The sequence below is a fragment of the Zootermopsis nevadensis genome, unplaced genomic scaffold (genome assembly GCF_977971745.1).
Source record: "Zootermopsis nevadensis isolate Lab colony 2312 unplaced genomic scaffold, Znev_1.0 Znev_ptg000030l, whole genome shotgun sequence".
Taxonomy (NCBI): domain Eukaryota; kingdom Metazoa; phylum Arthropoda; class Insecta; order Blattodea; family Termopsidae; genus Zootermopsis; species Zootermopsis nevadensis.
The window spans coordinates 14,568,255-14,589,055 of NW_028259162.1; positions in this window are offsets into that span (position 1 = coordinate 14,568,255).

The following is a 20,801-nucleotide window of genomic DNA, read 5'->3' on the forward strand; positions in this document are numbered from 1 at the left end:
TTCGGATTCGAAGATTTTAACTGTCTGGTAGTCTTTGTAAAGTCACCTGGGTCTTCGCCCTCTGACGGTCTAAAGTCAAGTTGTTACGGGTGTCTCTTTCTTCCTTCTAACAAGATCAGGTCAATTTTGTTTGCACTCTGCTAATTTATTTCCGATTGGGTTCATATCATTTCATACAAAACATTTTCGCTTCTTCTAAGGTCCTGTTGTAATTTTCAGTAATTTAATTTCCTTGTTTCATTGTCCAAATTTCACAGGCATGTAGACCTAAAACTGATGGGATTTTCAAATAACTAATTAACTAGATGGCTTACCGAACCCGAAGGTTCATCACCGAATTAACCAAAGCCCTCCAACGGCTCCTGTCCTGGGCCAACAAAGTCCAGTCTCCTTCAACTCCTATCTCTCATAGATCCCGCCTGACATTATCCTCCCATCTAAGGCTAGGTCTCCCCAGCGGTCTAACAGACTCTTAAAATGTATTTCGATATCGTTTTTGCACTAAATTTAAGCTCATAAAATTGTTCATAAATTCGAAGTTTTGCACAAATTTGCTTATTTTTTATTTTTTTAGTCGTATCTTACATACGTAAATATATATATATATATATACTTGTTCAAATACCCTTGTTTTAATGTGTCACAATTTTGATCCTGATTAGAATCTTTCCCTTAAAATCCATTATTATAGATTTTGGTAGATATATTTTTATTCAGAATTGTTTTGTAGTGTTGTGTAAGTATATAATGCTGTCTGAAAACCATCTTCTAAGTCTGATATAAGTAACTTGTCATCTACATACAATAGTGCTTTATATCAATTTAAATATTTTAAATAGAATCATATATTTATGACGTCATTGCCTTTACGTCTGACACGGCATTTCATAAGCCACACCTGCAGTTGTAACACTTTTCAGTTATGGCAGAAACTCAGGGACTGGATCGATTTTCTGTGGTTTCTGTACACTAAATGTTTAAGTAACCTATGACCTGTCGTATCGGAACATAACAACCTCTCATTCATCTACCAATTGAAAAGGCGGATTTGAACCGTAATCCAAGAGAATTTGGCTCCTATTCAACGTTGATTCTATTAAAAATGTGATTAAATTGCAAATAAAAAAAAAGAAATTATAGGAGATTGCTGTCTCTTGGTTTGTTGCGCCGTGTAGTATGGTATATGTCCATCAACGTTTCAGAGGTCATACTGCTTCCGTCATCAGGGCGATGATCGCCCTGATGACGGAGGTAGCATGACCTCTGAAACGTTGATGGACATACGAGGTGCGATCGGAAGGTTTCCAGAGTGTGTCAATAGAGGGCGAACCGGATGTGGTACGAGCTTCTGCCGCTAGGCGGTGCGGCCTACATTCATAGTGAATCAGTGTGCCAGCCGGCATAATCGAATTAGCATTTGTTTCTTACTTACGGGCGTTTTGGTAGTGCATTACACCGACCCTCCTGCGATTTCGGAATGGCGGATTTTCATGAACAAATCAAATTTTGCCAAAGACTCGCCAAATCGGCTACGGAAACCTATAAAATGCTAAAGCAAGCATTTGGGGAGTCCGCAATGGGTCGTGCACAAACTTTTGTGTGGCATTCACGTTTTAAAAATGGCCGAACCTCTGTCGATGATGACGAGCGTTCTGGACGACCATCTTCGAGCACAACGCCCGAAAATGTTACGAAGATTCGGCAGGCCATTCATGAAGATCGACGTCGTACCATCAACGACTTGTGCGACATTGTTGGGATAGGCTATGGGACCTGTCAGCTGATTCTAAAGGAAGAACTCCACATGCGACGCATCGCAGCCAAGTTTGTGCCAAGGCTCCTGTCTGAGGACCAGAAGCAGAATCGACTTCTCGTTTGTCAGGAGCTCAAAGATCTTGCAAGAACCGACCCCAACTTCCTTTCTAAGCTCCGTGTGACTTCTTCCTCTTCCCAAAGATGAAAATTCAGCTAAAGGGAAGGAGATTTGAGACGATAGAAGAGATTCAGGCAGAATCGCAGATGGTGCTTGACAGGCTGACAAAGAAAGATTTCCAGGGATGCTTCCAGGCTTGGCAGCGGCGCTGGGATCGTTGTGTTCACTCCCAGGGGAACTACTTCGAGGGTGATGGATGAATTTAATACCTGAGATAAGTGTACGGTTTTTTTTAAAAAAATAGGCGCAGTCTAGAAACTTTCCGATCGCACCTCGTATACCATATTACACGGCGCAATAACCCAGGAGACAGCAATCTTCATAATCAACTTTGTGAAAACCTCATCCTACAAAGAAATTATAAATAATATACAAGTAAATCATGTTCAAGATTTAGAATGGACAATGTTTTACTGTGTACCGAACATATCTCTTTGTACGTATAGACGGATATGTTCCATTCAACTTACGAGCTTCATTCAAATCCCGTGAAGCCGTTAATTTATGTAGTTCTTAACAGACATTTTATTTTGTTCTATCCGGGATAATGCAAGATAATTCATACTTGCAACACCGGTCGAGAAACACGTATATGAACTGAGCCGAAGATTTAACTTAGAAATTTATTGAAATTGGACTGAGGAGATTCTTTACCACAATCCGTTTAGCCGAACTATCTGCTATAAGCTATCACTAATAATCTTGCTTCATTTAAGCCTCTTACTGCTGAACTGTCGGACAACGACCCCTTAATACAGTCCATAATCTTCTTGTGTCCTGACCAACAGACCTTTCCAATTTGAAGGAGCTGATGTGTTCCTGCTGCATTCTTTGTGTCAGGCTTCTCACACACAGAAGCAGTTGTCGGTCCTTTTGTCCTCCATCCTCGCAACTAATAAAGGGAAAATAAATGACGTCATTAGGACAGGGTCGTGTCCTTACATTTTTGCTCGCATTTGTCGGCTCTATTCGCCCTTTTCATCAATGTCACGAGAGGGGAGAGTGTGATTTGTCAAACTGGCATGGTCCCGCTCTCTTCCTTGGCTCTTGGGATGTGATGGTGACGATTCTCGTGGGAATGAAAAAATGGATGGATGGATGGAAGAGAAGGCAGGATGTTGGAGTGGTCACGGGAGAAAGAAGAAAGGAATGGAGAGTGGGGTTCCTTGGGCAAGGCTTTGTCCTAAATTAAAAACAAAGACTATACTTAATTCCAAGAAATGTGTAAAAAACATAAATCTTAGTTAATGTCAAATCCGTGAAGTCTATGGACACATTTTTATTAAATTTACAGCTCTCTATCCATTTCCCCACTTAAAGTATAAAGCTCAGGTTAAGTTAGAGGGATGTTCAAAGGTTTCATGGTACTACTCAGTATAGAAAGTTATTTCTGCCCATCAAAATCTGTTCAATAAAAAAATATTATTTTTGAATTTTAGATCATGATATCACAAAAAGAACGAAAGAGAGAATATATAAAACTATGATACAAAGCGTGGCTCTATATGGAGCAGAAATTTGGCAACTTTCGGAACAACAAAACAATAAGTTGAGAATAATTGAAATGGATTTCCTAAAAAGAGCGGCTGGAATATCCAGAAGAGAGTGACAAACTAAAGGATTAGAGAAATCATGAGGGTGGATCGAGATATAATTGAGGTGATAGAGAAAAGACAACTGATTTGGTATGGACACGTGCAAAGGATGGAGGAGGAAAGGTTACCATGAAAGACTATGAAATGGCAACCAAAAGAGAGGAGGAAGAGAGGAAGACCGAGACCAGGATGGAACGACGGAATTATAAGAACCGTGATAGAGTGGAAACTACCTCCGGGAGGATGGGAAAATAGAGAAGAATGGAAGAAAATATTAGGCACCGGAAGACCGAAGTAACGGTCAAGAAACGGAAGAAGAAGAAGAATTTTAGATAATAATTTTTAACCCAGCTGCCATATTCCGACTTAAAAAATCTTTAATTCCCGTTCTTGTGTAACCTAACAAAAGTCATGTAAAAACCTTGCAGACGTTTCATTTGCTCAAGTTCTGATTTTTTGTGTATAAATAAATGTACACGTATATATTAAATATCGGAATTACGTGTATGCATAGAAGAATAACCATAAATTTCTTGTTTTGAAACTGAAAATGCTTGTCACTTTGAACAAACATTACAATCCCTTAAATAACGAAAATATTTACTTAAATTTTAAGTTTTATCTTACCGCTGTGAAATGCTGGAATTTAATGCAAAACAACGATTATGTAACTGTGTACTTTTCTGTTATATTCCAAAATATAAATATGTTACAAAGAAAACGTGAAAGAGAAACTGCTTTATATGGAAGAATTTAGAAGGTAGGTGTCAGTTTGTCCTGCCGATAACATAACAAAACGGTGTTAACATAAACTGAAATATTTCAAGGACATTATTCTTGGTTTACCAACATCTTATATATAATTAAATAATGCAAATAAACCTGCATATAGCCAGTAATAAAATAAATACATCTATAAGTACGGAACCTTCTGAGTCGACTTCGTACCGACCTTTTTGAAGAAAACAAATGTTGCGGTGTTAGTATGTGATCTTATTATGTGCATCTTCTTCCAATACCGACGTTAACACTTCACTACCTCAGACTTGCCAGTTTTTTGTACAAACACCAATAGTAAAGGATTCTGAGCAGTCACGTTGATCAAGAGATCAGAGACTGAATTTTTAGCGCATCTCAAATCAACTTATAATGTTATTTATATTTGTTACTACTTATCACCAGAGTAATAACATTTTCTTCAGCTTCTTCATTAGCTTGACGAAGACGTCAGTTCGGCAAGTAAAGAAGCTGGCCATGAAACTGAAAGAATCTGTTCATTCTCTTCTGCAGGTAACGTCCGGACATACACAATGCAAACATTAGGCCTATGGAGTCTTAGCATTGGAATGATGCCTCATTCATCCAGTGAATGCAAGTTACGAGCTTCATACAAACATGTTATACAAATATTGTCGTATTTTGAAGGTGTTTCGAATTACATCAGATGCTTCACGTTGTCCCATAGGTGGTAATAACATGTGCAAACCGCCCATAATTTACCTCACAACAGTACAGCCATTTTTCTTGTACTTGACTTTTTTTCATCTAGCTGTGTAAGTTATATTATTATTATTTTTAAATGCTAATATTAGATTTGTGTTAAGCTAAAGTTGGTCATCTGGTAAACTTTGCTATTACCGGTACTGGTATCTTTAGTCGTTTGCTTTGGATTAATTTCATTGAATGAAATTATAATATCTGAGAAGAAATGGTAATTTAGACGGTTTCTGAACTTTACAATCGTAAGCTAGTGTTTTTCGACGAAATATGGGTTAAAGATGATGCAAAAATTAAAGTATATTAAATACCACAGATCGAAAGACAATTAACTTTCCGTGGATATTGAAAATTGTGAAAGTCATGGTTTACAAATATTGCAGATTATCTGTGTAGGCGCACGCATTTGAACTGGATTTTTCAAGCGCAAAGCAGCCTGGTTGGTTATTCCTTTATTTAACACGCGAATTGTGTAAGAGATATGGACGTTTGTATTAATGACACGCTGTTATCTGAACTTAACTGTTTTTTCAATCAAAATTTTCCGCAAAGTCACAACGCTATTTAATTATAATACGATTTAAGATACCTGCCCTTAGTTCCGTTTTTAATAATATGTGTTTATTGTTAAACCTCTTCATTTGTTTACGTATGCTTTCTCAGCTGAACAAATTGCGGAAGGAAAAAACAATTTGTGGTCTATTTAAATTAATATGTCAGTCCTTGTTTAAAACAACTGAATTAACCACAGAAATCTCAATAAGAATAACTACCTCATATCAGAGAATGGAACAAGAATATCAAGCAGGAAGTCATAACTATAAAACAGTGAAGTGTTAAAGTTAAACTGTCTTAGTGTGTTCACAAGATGACTACATTATCATATCAGAGTTAAGCGATCGGTTTTCTGTAAAATAGAAAATGTTATGTGTACTCGTAGCCTACTGGAAATGTTGAAGTTATAAAAATTCTTAAACTTGCTTATGATAGATAAATTAGTCCTGACTTTTTCTTCTTTAATGACATTATAATTTGTTATCCACAGACCCATATAAACTTTCCCGTGCTTGTATGAGTGTAGATTTCAACTTAGGCTCCAATATTCTCTATCGAATTAGTAGACCTACAATATTTCCTGCAGTTCCAATGAATTATTAGGTCGGGATGTGTGTGGTATCATCAATTTTGTGTTAAAACCGCGTAAATGTTTAAAATTATTTTTACAGTCATTGCGTTATACATGTGTGAAGTTAGTAACTGGTTTGTACCACAGATTCAGTCGTTCGTGTGATTCAAGATATCTGTAAATTTATAAAAGGTACTACATTTGTCTTTTCTTTCTAACCTTATTCAGCGCACAGCAATGTATCAGCGGGAGGGTTCGAAACGACACATCCTGGTGATATAGTAGACAAACTCAGGAATTCAGATTTACAACCACTTTCCTCTAGAAGTGTTAAGAAAGGAATTACGCTCTGGGAAGTAAATGAGATGTGTCGGCAGACATACATACTTCCAGTGACTAAGCCATCCCTCCTTCATCTTAGTAATGCAGAAGAACTAGGAACCGATTTGTGCAAAATGCATTTAAGTCCAAATTGTTGATTCTGGTATTCTGGTTTGTGACGTTCTGCAGTCTTACAGATGGTTACTAAGCTTTCGGAGGAAATTATCTACTTCATTTTCAGGAAAGGCTTCTAACTATACTTCGTAAGAAGACACAAATTCTCTGTGATCTCAGACTATTTATATTGGTACGAATTAGCTGTAAGTTTCTATTTTGGTAGAGTAACCCTTTTGGTATAAAGACGATGTGGCGGTGTCACTATTTTATCTCCTAAAGTGGAGTCTGCAGAGTCTGCGTGTGCCGTTCAGTTTTGTGTTGTCCTTTTGGCAAGAATCTGGCTTCAATTGCAGTGAGGATATTTTCATACTTAACTTACTTTTTGAAGAAAACTTATGAATTTTGTACTGCCACTACTATGTGCAAAGACAATGTTTTACAATTATTGATAGCACAAAGAAGGTTAATTTTCTTCATATTTTTAGAGTTACATAACGCTAGTAACATTATAACTATGTTTCTATCAAATTTGTTTTTGTCTTAATGTCAGTGGGCCAATGGAGAAGACGTTATGCAAATATGGAGGATAGTTGTGGATAGTTTATTCAAAAAACAACCGCGACATCCGATAAGATATGGTTCTCCTGTCTGATGGTTTGGCAGGGTTAACTTCTCAGCGTACAAGATCAACATATTACAAAATGTTACACAGAGAATTTGACTTTAGCGGTCTCTTGTGAATCCGGAAGTCTAGGTAGACGTAGTGCATTTTTGGCTTCCATGAACGTTGGGAGATTCCTTTAATGAGTGACTATTAGCTTCTCAAGAAAGATTCTTCTTCGTGAAATTGATTAGGTCTATATACGAAACATTACACTTAGATAAAGCGTCAAGATAGAGAGATTATATAATTTCGTAAACTCTGGAAACTTAATAGGTGTTACTTTGAACTGTTGTAAGCTCGTTCTATATGGAAAACTTTATAATTAACATATCATTTCTGCATCATTTTTTATCCCTGTTTTGTTATATAAACAAATAAATAAACCATTACCGTTGGAAATATTGAGTAAAATGTGTAAATAGATTTTTCCAATGGAAATGATATCCATAAAGATTTTCTGTTATTCCCAGACCGTAAAATCCATATTTACTTTATTCGTTCATGATGTTGGGCTTTTTATTGTACTCCACTGGTGTCACAGGCCACTAGTAGAGAGACCAGCTGTAGAAGAAGAAAATACGTACTTGTCTGTTTTTTCCACTGTAGTAACTTTGGTGCTGGTTCTGTCGACCAGACCCGAGTAAGTCCCTGACTGGAGCACAGGGGAATATTTCTCCCTGTCAGCGAGAACAGGGCCGGGAGGGCAGACCTGGCGAGATGAATCGCCTCCAACCCTTAGCTTCAGCGTCGAGGCTATCTGTCAGCTCTGTCGACCGGGGAAACACCAGGTTACACACATCCAGCCGAAACCACGAACCAGACCACTAAGTTGTCTGCCACTCAAGACACAGGCAAACATTTCGCTCGGCAGACATTTCCTAGAAGACCCTTAAATAGGTAAGGCATATGGAAATATCCAGGAATACAATTTCTGTACTAAGAACAGTGATCTCTGAAAAATTTTGTTTGAAAAGCGTAAGACCTATACGTAGATGTTTCGTGACTTTTTCAAGAAGAGTGCATAGAGTTTTTCAAACAGAGCGTGGTCCAAGTGTAAGTCCATGTGTCTGTCATATTTTTCGACGACCTATACATTCCGGAAATTTTTCCTACAAATCTGTAGCGTGTGTAGTATATAATGTCTGCAGAAATGCACTAGGAAATAATTCGAAGCATGGAACATTTCCTGATGACATTTTTACAATATTATATATATATATATATATATATATATATATATATATAATATTTTGTACTGCAGTGGCATCTGGACGTGATTAATAGTAATTTGTGTTGCTTTGATGGAAAATATTTGTTGCTAAGGCATATTACAGATCCGACAGCGGATCTAAATTCCCTGAAATTATTTTAATTAAGAGTGCAGATTCCACTTTTAGCAAAATATCTGTCCCCTCTTTGGTAAGCGGTCTTCAGATTGCAATATTCACTGTCCTGAACTAATCATGTCCGTGTGAGTGATACAATGATACTGTCACATGTGGCTATGAGACCTCTGTACTCTTAGTTACTAGATTTTGAAAGATTAAAGAGGATATATGAAGAGCTATGGCTTTTCGTGTGGGGGCAAACTTGCAATAAAAGTTGGCGTAGTTACTACAGCGAATAGACAGGTTTCGATTCCCGACAAGTGCAGATTATTCTCGTCATCACCGCGTCCATACCGGTTCTTGGGCCCACTCAACCTCCTGCCCAATGCGTAACAGAAGCTGTTTTTCCACAAGGTTAAAACGCCTGTGGTAGAGGTCGCGCAAGAAGTGCTGGCACTTGCGCAAAGGACTGATTTTGGTCGTATGAGTTGGACCCGTCCAAAGCACGCGCTAGAGGGGTGTCAGCTTCAGTTGATTTGTAGCTCTAGCTGTGTTTAGATCGGTGCGTCACCGCAGCTGACATATACCAATAAAATAATAAGTTCAAGAACAGAGTAATATCTAAGGCCTGGGTTTCCGTTTCGAATGTCGGCTAGAACCGTGTATTCTGATACAGACTATCCAAATGACTGGAGGTTGGTGATCTACCTCAGAATACGCCGTGGCCAGAACCATTCATATATCTTTGTTCGCCATCTAAAATTTTCCATTAATATATATACATATATATATATATAACAATAACATAAAAGGAGCCAAATTATGACCTAGCATTACTAAGTGTAATCTGAAAACATTCCTGGGCCACCGGCAGTGTCCAACAGGTACCTTCGTGTACTGGACCATTGTGCAAAGCGTCAGAATGCCAACTAGTTATTAGTTCTACCGGCCCACCTGCCATTTTCTAAATGTGGGCCTACATTTGCCTGGAAGCCAACAATCAGTTTCAGCGGACCTGACAAGTAACAACCTTTTCTATCTGCGATATAATTAATAGTCTTTCTGAGCCGAACCGACACCTCTGACAGCACGGGCAATGTACAGATTTAGTTTCAGAGTTGCTCCTGGGGAAACCTTAGAATCGTGTTCGTTTCTGTTATTGATTCTTCAAATGCAGCTGAGCGATGATTCTTCTATCAATGGTAAAATAAAATTGGAAAATAAATTTACATTCTTTTTTGTCTCCCCATACTTCGATCTACATTACAGATAAAACATCCGTTTCTGGAGCGCTCTGCTCTTAGTTTGTTTGTTTCTTAGTTACTTAGCTAGATAGTTTAATTTTCGTTTGTTAATAAGTTACATATTAAAATAATTTGTTTCTTACTTTGTTATTTCCTTACTAATTAGTTTGGTTAGAAAGTTAGTTGATAATTCAATTACAATTTGTAATCTGACAAAAGAAGTTTAGTAAAACAGCAGAAACCTTGAGGATACATACGACGTCGATGTATATGGTACTCTTTCAGTCCAGTAGCTAAGAATATTTGACAACAAAAAAACAGTAGTCTACTAAGGCTTTGAGTTTAAACGCATTAATCTTCCGGCTGTTGAAACTTGTCCATGTTCAGAAAATTTTGAGTGTACTCGGTATTCTGCCTGCATTATTCCAAGGTCACACGCCTTTCATATTTGCGGTGGCCAAATTGTCATCATTTAAGAGAGAAATATAATTCTTACAGGATTTGAAGAAAAAAAAGGCATTCTGAGTTGTAAAACAGTTTGGACCAACATTTTAGCGGGACATACTGCCTACGTCTTCAGGGCTTAGGCCTGAAGGTGGAAACACAAACCAACAATTTCGCACAGCATTAGATCAAACAAGAGCAAAATCATGAAATCCGGCTGAACAGTTTAACGTGGAAGAAGCTAATTTTCCAGTTAACTTATTCTTACCGTGGACTAAATCTCCACTGGGGCGGACGCAATGTAGAAAAGGACTTGGTGTTGATAAATATGGTGTTAATTAACCTTCTTCGCTCTCCACCTCTTTCTCTTTGCCATTCCTTCAAGATAGCTAATTTAAATGTATTTCTTTATAATATCCTTGCCGCGATATCAAACTAGCAACTATAATATTAGACTTTTTATGCCGCAGTAAATGTAAACAGTTGTCAGTCAATCATAAAATATTCGCTGTAAAAATAAGAAATAATGAGAGATCAATCTACGTTAACTATGAAATAAATTTCTCGATCATTATGGAGTTGGTCTAAGTATAATTTTTCCTCAATTCTTCAATTTTTCTGTCAGCTGAATGGCGTGGAAACGGCTAGTACAATTTTACTCTTTTCAATCTGTGATCCCGATTTCTTCTATTCTGCTGTCTAGTTTTTTATCGGCTGGAGAAATATGGATGTCTGCTTTGAGCTCACGGAACACAGGAGAGGAAGTCAGGATGATAAATTAGACGTCTCCCCATCGTTTATAATGATTGCTTTCTCTATGGATTCAATAAATAACCCTGCAATCGGCTTCCCGTTTCTAATGGACGGATGCGCCATAGCTCGTTCAGCTTTGAATAGCACGTCGTTTCATCGTTAATATATCATAAACCAGAATATTCAAACGTACTTAACGTTCCATTAAACTGTAAACTTGTAGTCACTTCATTTTTAAAGCATATGCAACACATCACAGAACCAATCCATTTTTATTCGAATTTGTGCCTGAAAAATTATGTTCGTCTTGAAGATTTCTGTTCCTGTTTTGCCCTGATGACGGTGGCAGTATGACATCTGAAACGTTGGTAAACATCGACCAGAGTGCACAGCACAACAACCCAGAAGACAGAAATCTTCATACTCACCGCTGTGAAAACCTCAAATCTTACATATGTTCGTCTTAATAAGCTCATGTGACTTGACAATATTGTCAGGAACCCGACGGTCTGTGTACAAGAAGGCCGGAAATCAGTGCAGGAGAAATGAGATTTCTCACTTCTTATTTTGTATGTATTCATGATGGTGAAAATTAGAACGTGAGGGCGGAATTTATAGAATAAGAAACGTGGAGCTAACGTGCCCCGTACATCGGTTCTGCAGTAGATAGCAGGGCATGTTAACTATTTTTCTTACAAGAGATTGGAAAAATAAAGATTACGCTCTCAGAACCTACTGCATAATGCAAAACTTTGAAGCGAAGAATGTGAAAAGGTGTCACCACTCTTTCATTGCATCCGCCCTAAATTGTCAGACTAGAATTTTAAGAGCATTGATATTATAATTGAAAAGTAGTACCTACACGCCCATTCACGCTATCTCAGAAAGCAGATGTATATCACAGGGCGTGGACCTCTCCTCCCAATCATGATTCCTTTGTTGTTAGTTGATCCACCTAGCAACTAAGAGACGTTGATGTGCATGAATCATATGAAAAACCATCCATTGGGCCACTGGCTCCACTCCGTGAAGCGGAACACAACTACGTGGCTGTATCTTCCGATAGTGTTTTTTTTTTTCCTTTTTGCTTTAGTTAATCCACTTGACCAAATTTGTGTCGGGTACATATGTTTTATAAAGGTCTACAAGACGTTTCGGGATATGAATGTTTTTGAATTTAAGAATATGCAAGATCAATTTTGAGCCTTGCGACTAATATCTAAACTGTAAACAATAAAACTATGTCTCAGTTCACTGATAACCGGAGTACAGCCCATTCAGAAACGTCGGCTGTGGCAGATAATGTGAGATTAGGGAAATTTTATCTCCAAGTTTCTCGATGTTTTCGTAAAAGCATTATGTGCATTATTATTATCAAAAACCGCTACCGATTCAGCTAAACAAAATGTTATAATTATGTCGATACTGAGATGGAATGTTACCTCTACCCACGGCATTTGTCCGGGATGATGGTAAGAACATTTACATGATATTACGTTGTGGCCACCTGATTTGTCAGGGAAGGGGTTACACACATTGTGTTACTCTGGCCAGCGAGGTATTGCCAACAGACACGAGAACCAGCAATTGAAGTAACGAACAGTGTAAATATTGTATTTTGTGGGAGGCTATTAGGGTCACCGCTGGGCTTCTAATCCTGGGGTCCCGGGTTCGATTCCCGGTGGTGCCCGGATTTATAACTTGTGTTGGGCAAGGCCGTGGTCCAGGTATCACGGAGATTTCCTCCGGGGCTTCCCCGGTTTCTCCGTGACATCCCAGCAATTACTCCATTTTCATCATCATTTACATACAGAAGAAGGCAACGGCAAACCACTTCTGGAACACTTGCCTAGGAAACAAATGAACAGTTCCCTATCAGAGGGAACTTGTTCATAATGTCACCAGGGGTCGGCTCCGACCCAATGGTACGAAGAAACAAAATTAGGGCCACACTGTGTGGACGTTTGATGAAAAAGAGATACGATTTTTTTGTAATATACGAATTGTTTTGGTTTACAAAGTAGCAATTACACGTAAACTTGCAAAATCACTCAGCATCTGAGCAAGGCTCCATCCTAGGTAAGATGTCGAAATGAAAAGTAAATTTGTGTTCTTGAACCTGGAATTATGGATTTTTCAGGAAGTATTGATTCTGGTCATCTCAATCTGAACCAATCTGGATGTAGGATAAAAATATAATTGCAAGTTTTTAAATGAGTCATGCAATTTACAGCATTTATTGAAACTTAACTGTCTACAAACCAATTATGGGTTCCACTTCTTTTGGTCAAATTGGAAATTAAGTGTTATATTATTTTCTTCCATTTTAGATTATTTTTGAGTAAAATATTATTCTTATTTTTTAAGGTAAAAAAATTGTTTTTTTCATCCCAGATCTTCCGAAAATTTACTTCTGAACTTGAAAACGTTAACACATTCTAAAGCTAAGCGTTTACTTCGGCAACAAACGTTTCAAATAATAAAAGAGTGTTAGGTACGGGGAGCACAATGCCATTTATCCTATTTCACATATTTAGAAAGGGAGTTACGTGTTCTTATTGCACATGTTTAACAAAAAGAACTTCACAAATATTTTTTGCTTTGAGAAGGATGTTTCTTTATGTGTAAGTAAGCTTGCCACGGAAGCACAGTTTGAAATTACTTTTATTATGCTGTAGTTACATATTAAAGTTCGGGAGCTGGGTAGAAATTATACATCTTATTAAACGATAACACATCCTACCTTTTGTTAAAAAAGAATCCTTTACCAGCCTACAATTCACTGCCGTCCATATTAAGTAAGCTGTATCATGCAGAGATAAATTACATAAAAAAAGTAGTCTGTCTTCTTGTTAAGTAAAAGTAATCACTTATCTAATTATAAACACTTGTCGATTTCACCTGCGTTAGATTAAGGCTGATATTTATTTGTTAGATTGTATTGCTTCCAGCAGGCCTACGCTTTCTCCTGAATATTCGTAGTAAGAAAACAATTATAAGATGGCCTAGTTTCAATGTATATAAATTTTAATGCATGACCTGCGGCTATACTGATGAAGGAAAAATTCCAACGTTCATCGGTACTTTCTTTCTCTTAGAGTCTATTAAATAAAAACTAAATTTAGTACGAACTCTACTCAATTTTCAATCCAATTAACATGGAGAAAGTCAGATTTATGCCTAGTCATCTGACTTCAATTCAGAGGGTTCTTGGAACAAAACCTACAATCTGTTACCTGGCTGAATTGTTTCATAGTGTTCCCTATTTCCTTAAAAACAGACAGGTATAAAAAGTTTGTCATTATTTTTATCAAGTTGTTTCTTAGATTAACGTCTCTTGATATTTCAAACAGTAGTGAAATGAACCATGTTTGGTTTTCCGCCTTGTACTTTGCCTATTATAAAACTCTCACATATAAGGTACTTCATTTGTTAAAACGTGACTTGGGAGTGCAGCGAGATAAGATTTGCATGATGGCGCCACGAGTACTGCTCCTTGTAAAAGGGGAAATAAAAATATATCTTCTTAAGCTATATAAAACTTCACGTGTTGGACGTGTGAAGGGTTGCGTTCTGTCACCCCTAAGAAGATGAAAAATACAGTAAAGCACGTGGCAGTTTATTCGCGTGTAAGAGGGAACCCCCACAAACAGCATTCAATCTGCCAGCAAGGCGACGGAAGTGCCATGTTTTCAGACTGCAATATCAAAATGGAATTAAGTGCAACTACAGACCTGATTTTAATGCAAAACAAGATTTTAAAGCGCGTTTTATCATACTTCTGTGAATTGTGCTTGTGAGATTGTAAATTAAAAATTCCTTACAATGACTACAAAAATCACTGCCTACTAAAAGTTTTGATATGGACACAAATTTAATTCTACGGTCTTCATTTTATTAGGCCTATGTCCACAATAGGCACTTTAGTAGGCAAGGGGCGTTAGAACATTAGGATTGGCATTATCAAAACTGTAATGTGTAAGCACACACATTTGTTGGAATAAGATGATAGCAATATTAATGGTTTCTCCTTGTGACAGCAACAACTAGCATATATATATATATATATATATATATATATATATATATATATATATATATCGGTATTCAAAAACTACTTTTTCGGGAAATGTTGTCTAAATTTAAATAAATATTACATTTTTAAGTGAGTAAGTTCAAATTTGTAAACAAATACAGTTTGTTTGTTTGTTTGTTATACACATTTCATATCGAATTGGGTAGTTGGGACTGGATACCCCAGCAAAAGACTTTTATTTTTGTATCAAGCGCCCACAACCTGTGGCCCTAATAGCCTCCGACAAAATACAACATTTACATTGTTTCTTCCTGCAGTTGTTGGTTCTCGTGTCTGTCGGCAATGTTGCCCCTGCCCCGCGAGTCTTATGTCACTTCCTATCGCTCAGAACCTTCCGTCTACCGGAAACACTTGATGAGAGGTTCTGAAATCAATTCTGTGCCAGTTTCTTGTCCTGCTTACTTTATTTTTGCAACAAAATGTACAGACATACCTCGGAGATATTGCTGATTCTGTTCCAGACCACCGCAATAAAGAGAGGCACACAAAGTTTTTGGTTTCCCAGTGCATATAAAAGTTATGTTTACACTATACTGTAGTCTATTAGGTGTGCAATAGCATTATATTTAAAAACAATGCGAGAATTACCAAAATGTGACACACGGAGACACGAAGTGAGCACATGCTGTTGGAAAAATGGCGCCGATAGACTTGCTCGACGCAGGGTTGTACAAACCTTCAATTTGTAAAAAAAACGCAATATCTACGAAGCGCAATAAAACGAGGCATGCTTGTATCTCATGTTTGCGAAATATTAAACAATAAAGAAAAAAATGAAACCAAAATGCCGAGTGTAATGCCCAATCTGGAAACGAAATTTAAAATAATTCCTGATTGTGAACGTGGCAAACGAGGAGTCAGCAACGGATAAGAACGTTAAATACCGTCTATAAACAGTAAGAGTAATTGCACATGGTAAACCAAACTATAAATATGTTGTAAATGTAGCAGTGACTGTCACAATTTAATGGCGGAATCAGAGAATAATTTTTTCCGAAAATGGAAAAAATTATTATGGATCTGAATAGTTAATGGGCAAGCTAATGAGAATAGTGTGAATTCCACTTTGAAATGAGAAAATGTAAAGAAATTTTTCAACAATTGGAAGGTTCAAGTTTGGCTCCCCCGAAAGAGAATATTTCTACACAATAAGAGAATATTGTTTGGTTGATGATAATTTGCTTTTAAGGGATTTTGGACTCGATGACATATTTATAAATGTGTGCGTTGTTATGAATGTTGACAAGGTAAAGTGCTGCAAAGGGACTGTGGGTATTCCTGTCTTCTATTTATGTCTCTGTCGGTTGATTACCATTTGCTGTTATTGGATTTTGTAATTTATGGAATAAAATTTGTGGTTGCGTATTTACTACTTTTGATGTTATCATTACAGAATGCGATTATACTGTTCCAAATCCGCCATTTCCTTATACATCGCACTTCTGAGTGACAAATTAACAACAGATATCGAGTGCCCATTGCAACTGAAGGTAAAATATAGGACAGAAGAGCAGCCTAACGTTTAATAATATTTATTAATCTAAAATTATTTCAAAATTTAAATTTAAATTCTACTTGATGTAGCCCACACGTTATGATACCTAACTGCAGAGAAGCATTTCAAATGAACTGAATTTCCAATATCGATACAATTTAAACGCTAGAACACGAAACGTTGCTGGCCAGAGTAAAACAATTTATGTAACTCGTTTCTCTAGCAGGACTTGTCACCTCTTTAGTAACGAATTTGACGCACAACGTAATATATTAAAAAAATTCGTACTTTGTATCTTTTTCAATCTAATATCAATTGGATCTGTAAAGACAGGGAATAAAATTTTATGTAGGATTTGAGGTTTTCACGGCGGTGAGTCTGAAGATGGCCGTCTTCTGGGTTGTAGAGCCGTGTAGTATGCTAGAAGTTTGCCGACGTTTCAGAGGTCCTTGCTTCCTCCATCATGAACTCATCGCCATGATAATGGAGGCAGCAGGGACCTCTGAAACGTCGGTAAACTTCTAGCATACTACACGGCTCAATAACCCAAAAGACGGCAATCTTCAGATAAAATTTTAAGTCGTATAAAGAGTCTGATAAAATATCTTTTATGGAATTAACAAAGATGGTTATCTTAGGGTTTCAGCGCTGTGTACCCTGGTAAAATTTTAAACTCTTTTCAGAGTTTCACCGCGATGAATCATCGTCCTGATGATGGTGACAGTAAGGAACTCCGAAACGTTGGTGGACTTCTACCAGACTACACGGCGTTACAAAGCAGTATGAAGCCATTTTTGAGTTCATCTCTGTCAGAATCTCTAATCCTAATTTTCTAGGACTGATTAGTTTCGGAAATGTGACTAGACGATAAAAGTTGCAGTTGCTTTATAAACTACTTCAATGTTTTATACACTGGTAGGACTTCAATAAATGGAATATCGACTCGTCCGTTATTTGTCCAAATATTTTCCACACGGCTATTTCAGACAGTTATTGCTGGCCGTTTTCGGGTTTTGCAGCCTGGAATAAAAATGTGAAATGCAGAGATACAGTGACCACAGCATGCTCAATTTCTCCACCTAAGCGTTTCTAGCATGCAAGTCATGGAACTGGCGAAAGCATAGACATTCATAACATGGTTCGGCCATCCTAGTGGAAGATGTATTGTAGTGATATCTTCCTAATTTGTATGCATGTTGAATGCCAGGCGCAGTTACGTAATTTATAAAGAACCTTGAATTTTTAAATTACTCTAACACACAAAGCAAAATATTGAAAGTTTTTGACTTGGATGGTCGTATTACATGAAATAACTAGCAGGAGTACTTATGCGTGTTTTTTTTGTATTATCAACCTTTGTAATCCGTGTATGACAAAACAATATAAAACTACTTCCCAAATACTACTCATTATTAATGTAGCCTCCTATTATTCTGGCGTAAACGTTCTTTTTTTAATTTTTACAGCTTCGCAGCATTTCATGTGTTTAGACATGTATAAATATCTGATTTATCAATCAGATGTTAGTATTTGGCAATTTCGTCACATTGAGCATCTGTGCACAACATTAAAAATTATATTTTATATTATATATTATAAATACAAATAATTCTAGTCGCATGATATGAAAATAATCGTACGAAAATGAAGGAAGTAAGTCCATATATTTCTTTAGTACTGGTTCAGGCTTCTTTATTAGGCGCGTTTGTAACATCCCTGGTTCCCTATTACGAAGTTTGTTTTGTCCGTCTGTAAGAATAAGATCTCCAGAATGGATCAACGGTTTCTCATGAAAATGGTACGTAGGTTATGCCGTTAGAGATTCGTTGAAATTTGTGCTTTTTTTAATTTCCTACACTCTGTAATGCCAGCATGACGGATGATCAAACTCATGAGGTGGTAATTACTCCTCCGCGAGACGCCATTACTCATTATCTTCTGTGGCAACTTTACCAAGCTCTGCCAGTATTTCATCTGACAGAAGTCAAAGTCAGGCAAAGGCCCCATAAACATAATACAGTGCGCGCATTTGCGACATTGTTTTGGTAAAGTACAAATTTTTATAAAATTATTTAACGTAATAGTCGTCGAATCTGTTTTACATGCTGATCGACTGTTAGCTTATCAAGAATCAGTCCTGGGGTCTCGGGTTCGATTCCCGGCGGTGCCCGAATTTATAACTTGTGTTGGGCAAGGCCGTGGTCTAGGCAACACGGAGTTTTCCTCCGTGGCATCCCAACAATTACTCCATTCACACACAGAAGAAGGCAATGGCAAACCACTTCTGGATCATCTACCAAGAACGTATATGAACAGGTCCCAGTCCGAGAAAAGGATGGAAGGATCCTGTTCATATGGACCTGTCGTCAGACAGAACACTAAATAAATAAACTGAACACGCCGGTCGCAATACGCGCGGTTTCCAATGGTCTTCGTTCCTCGGATGTTAAATCTTCCGTTAGAAATTATGACAGAATGCTTTCATACTTCAGAAATCATCGCATAACCTGGCCATAAGTTTGCGTTCTGTCTTCTTTCCGTTCCTGTTTGGTATATTCTTCGGACACTGTAGTTATTAATTATACGGAGTTTATTTATTATAAAGCAAAACATTATGTCGGTGTTGGTGATCGGTTAGCAACCCTCCTATAGGCACAGCATAACTGTTTGTATTAGATTTGTTGAACGTCATAAGTAGATATTTAATTGGTTTCAGTTTGACGAAGCAGCTCTTACATGAAGTTTTGGAAACGTTATTAAGGAAATAACTCTTGCCAATTTGTAATTTAGTTTAGAAGGCAGACACGCACATATTCATTCCTACACACATCGCCAATTATAAAGAAGGTTTGTTTGACGAATGGCCGTTTTAAAAATTAAATTAACACATAAATTGCCTTGTGTTTCTGTCGGTCGTCAAAATTACTTTTTAAAAAACAAAAATCCAAGTGGATTTATTAAGCTTTTATTAGAACATAAATTCAAGTAATAAATATCATGCGATGATTTAGTTTCAAGGTTCTGCATTAAGACAATAGTTTTTTGAAACCACTCGAAGATAAGTCAAAGTTCTCAGTCTTAGTTAAGCTAGATTAAATTACCATGCTAATGTTTTATTACCTGTGCTGACGGGTAGTTCCACCAGTTTTCTGTTTTTGTTACCAACATTTGATGTTATTACTAAGATTATAGTTACAAAATTACTTGTAAATAAAAGTCATTATGTTTCAAGTAAACTATATTTTGAGACTCAAACGTTACGTTAATTTAAAATGAAGCATTTTAAGAGACACCTTTGGAATCGCTGACATACGCGGATCATAAAACTAACAGAACCCCCAGGGTGAGCATTCTAGCTCGTGCAGGGATATGAAATCATGTCTCCCAAGAACAAGGGAAAGCAGCAGTTACTTGCTAGCACATTTATGTTCGCCAGAACGGTAGCTGAAACTAATAATTCAATTCAGTATTTCTTGCGGTGACGTTAGCAGGAAGTATTTAACATTTCAAACGAAGAAAAAGTGTTAGGCTGATTTTATCGTATATTTTACGTTCGTGAAACTTTCACAAATGAGTGCTTCTCTTTATGTTTTTTAATCGACATACACTACTTTGCTGACGAAGCTGAACGTTGGGTGGTCTTCACGTTCTGACAAAATTAAACAAAAAAATTGCCTGCAAAACAAGTCTTTTCTCATGTCATGGAATTCAGCTGTGTTTCCAAATGTGTTGTGTGTTCATATCTGTTTCCTTATAAAGACCCGAAAACGTTTAGAAACATCAGATCTCATCCTTAACTCTTTGCGACAAGCTGTAGAAATTCTGTTTCACAGAACAATCGAATTACTTGGAAATCAGATTTGGAAACGGAGATAAGGGAATAGACTGAATGACTCAACGAAAGAGGAAGCCGATGAAAGACGATAGAATTTCAATTTCACGGACCGATCTAGTGCAGCAAACCAATTACGGGTATTTAGACGAAATCCCGCCTCACAGTTTGAGACAAGTCCCATGGCGTTTATTTCACGATGACAGTAATTATAACTCGTAATAAATGTTGTTGAAACAACTGTCTGTTTTGTTCTTAGCTTTATCTAATTTCTGCAGTGGCTTAACTTTTATGCTGTGTTTGAAAAGTCGGTCATTTGGTTGAGGAGTTGACAGTCTTATGATATCTAACATTTA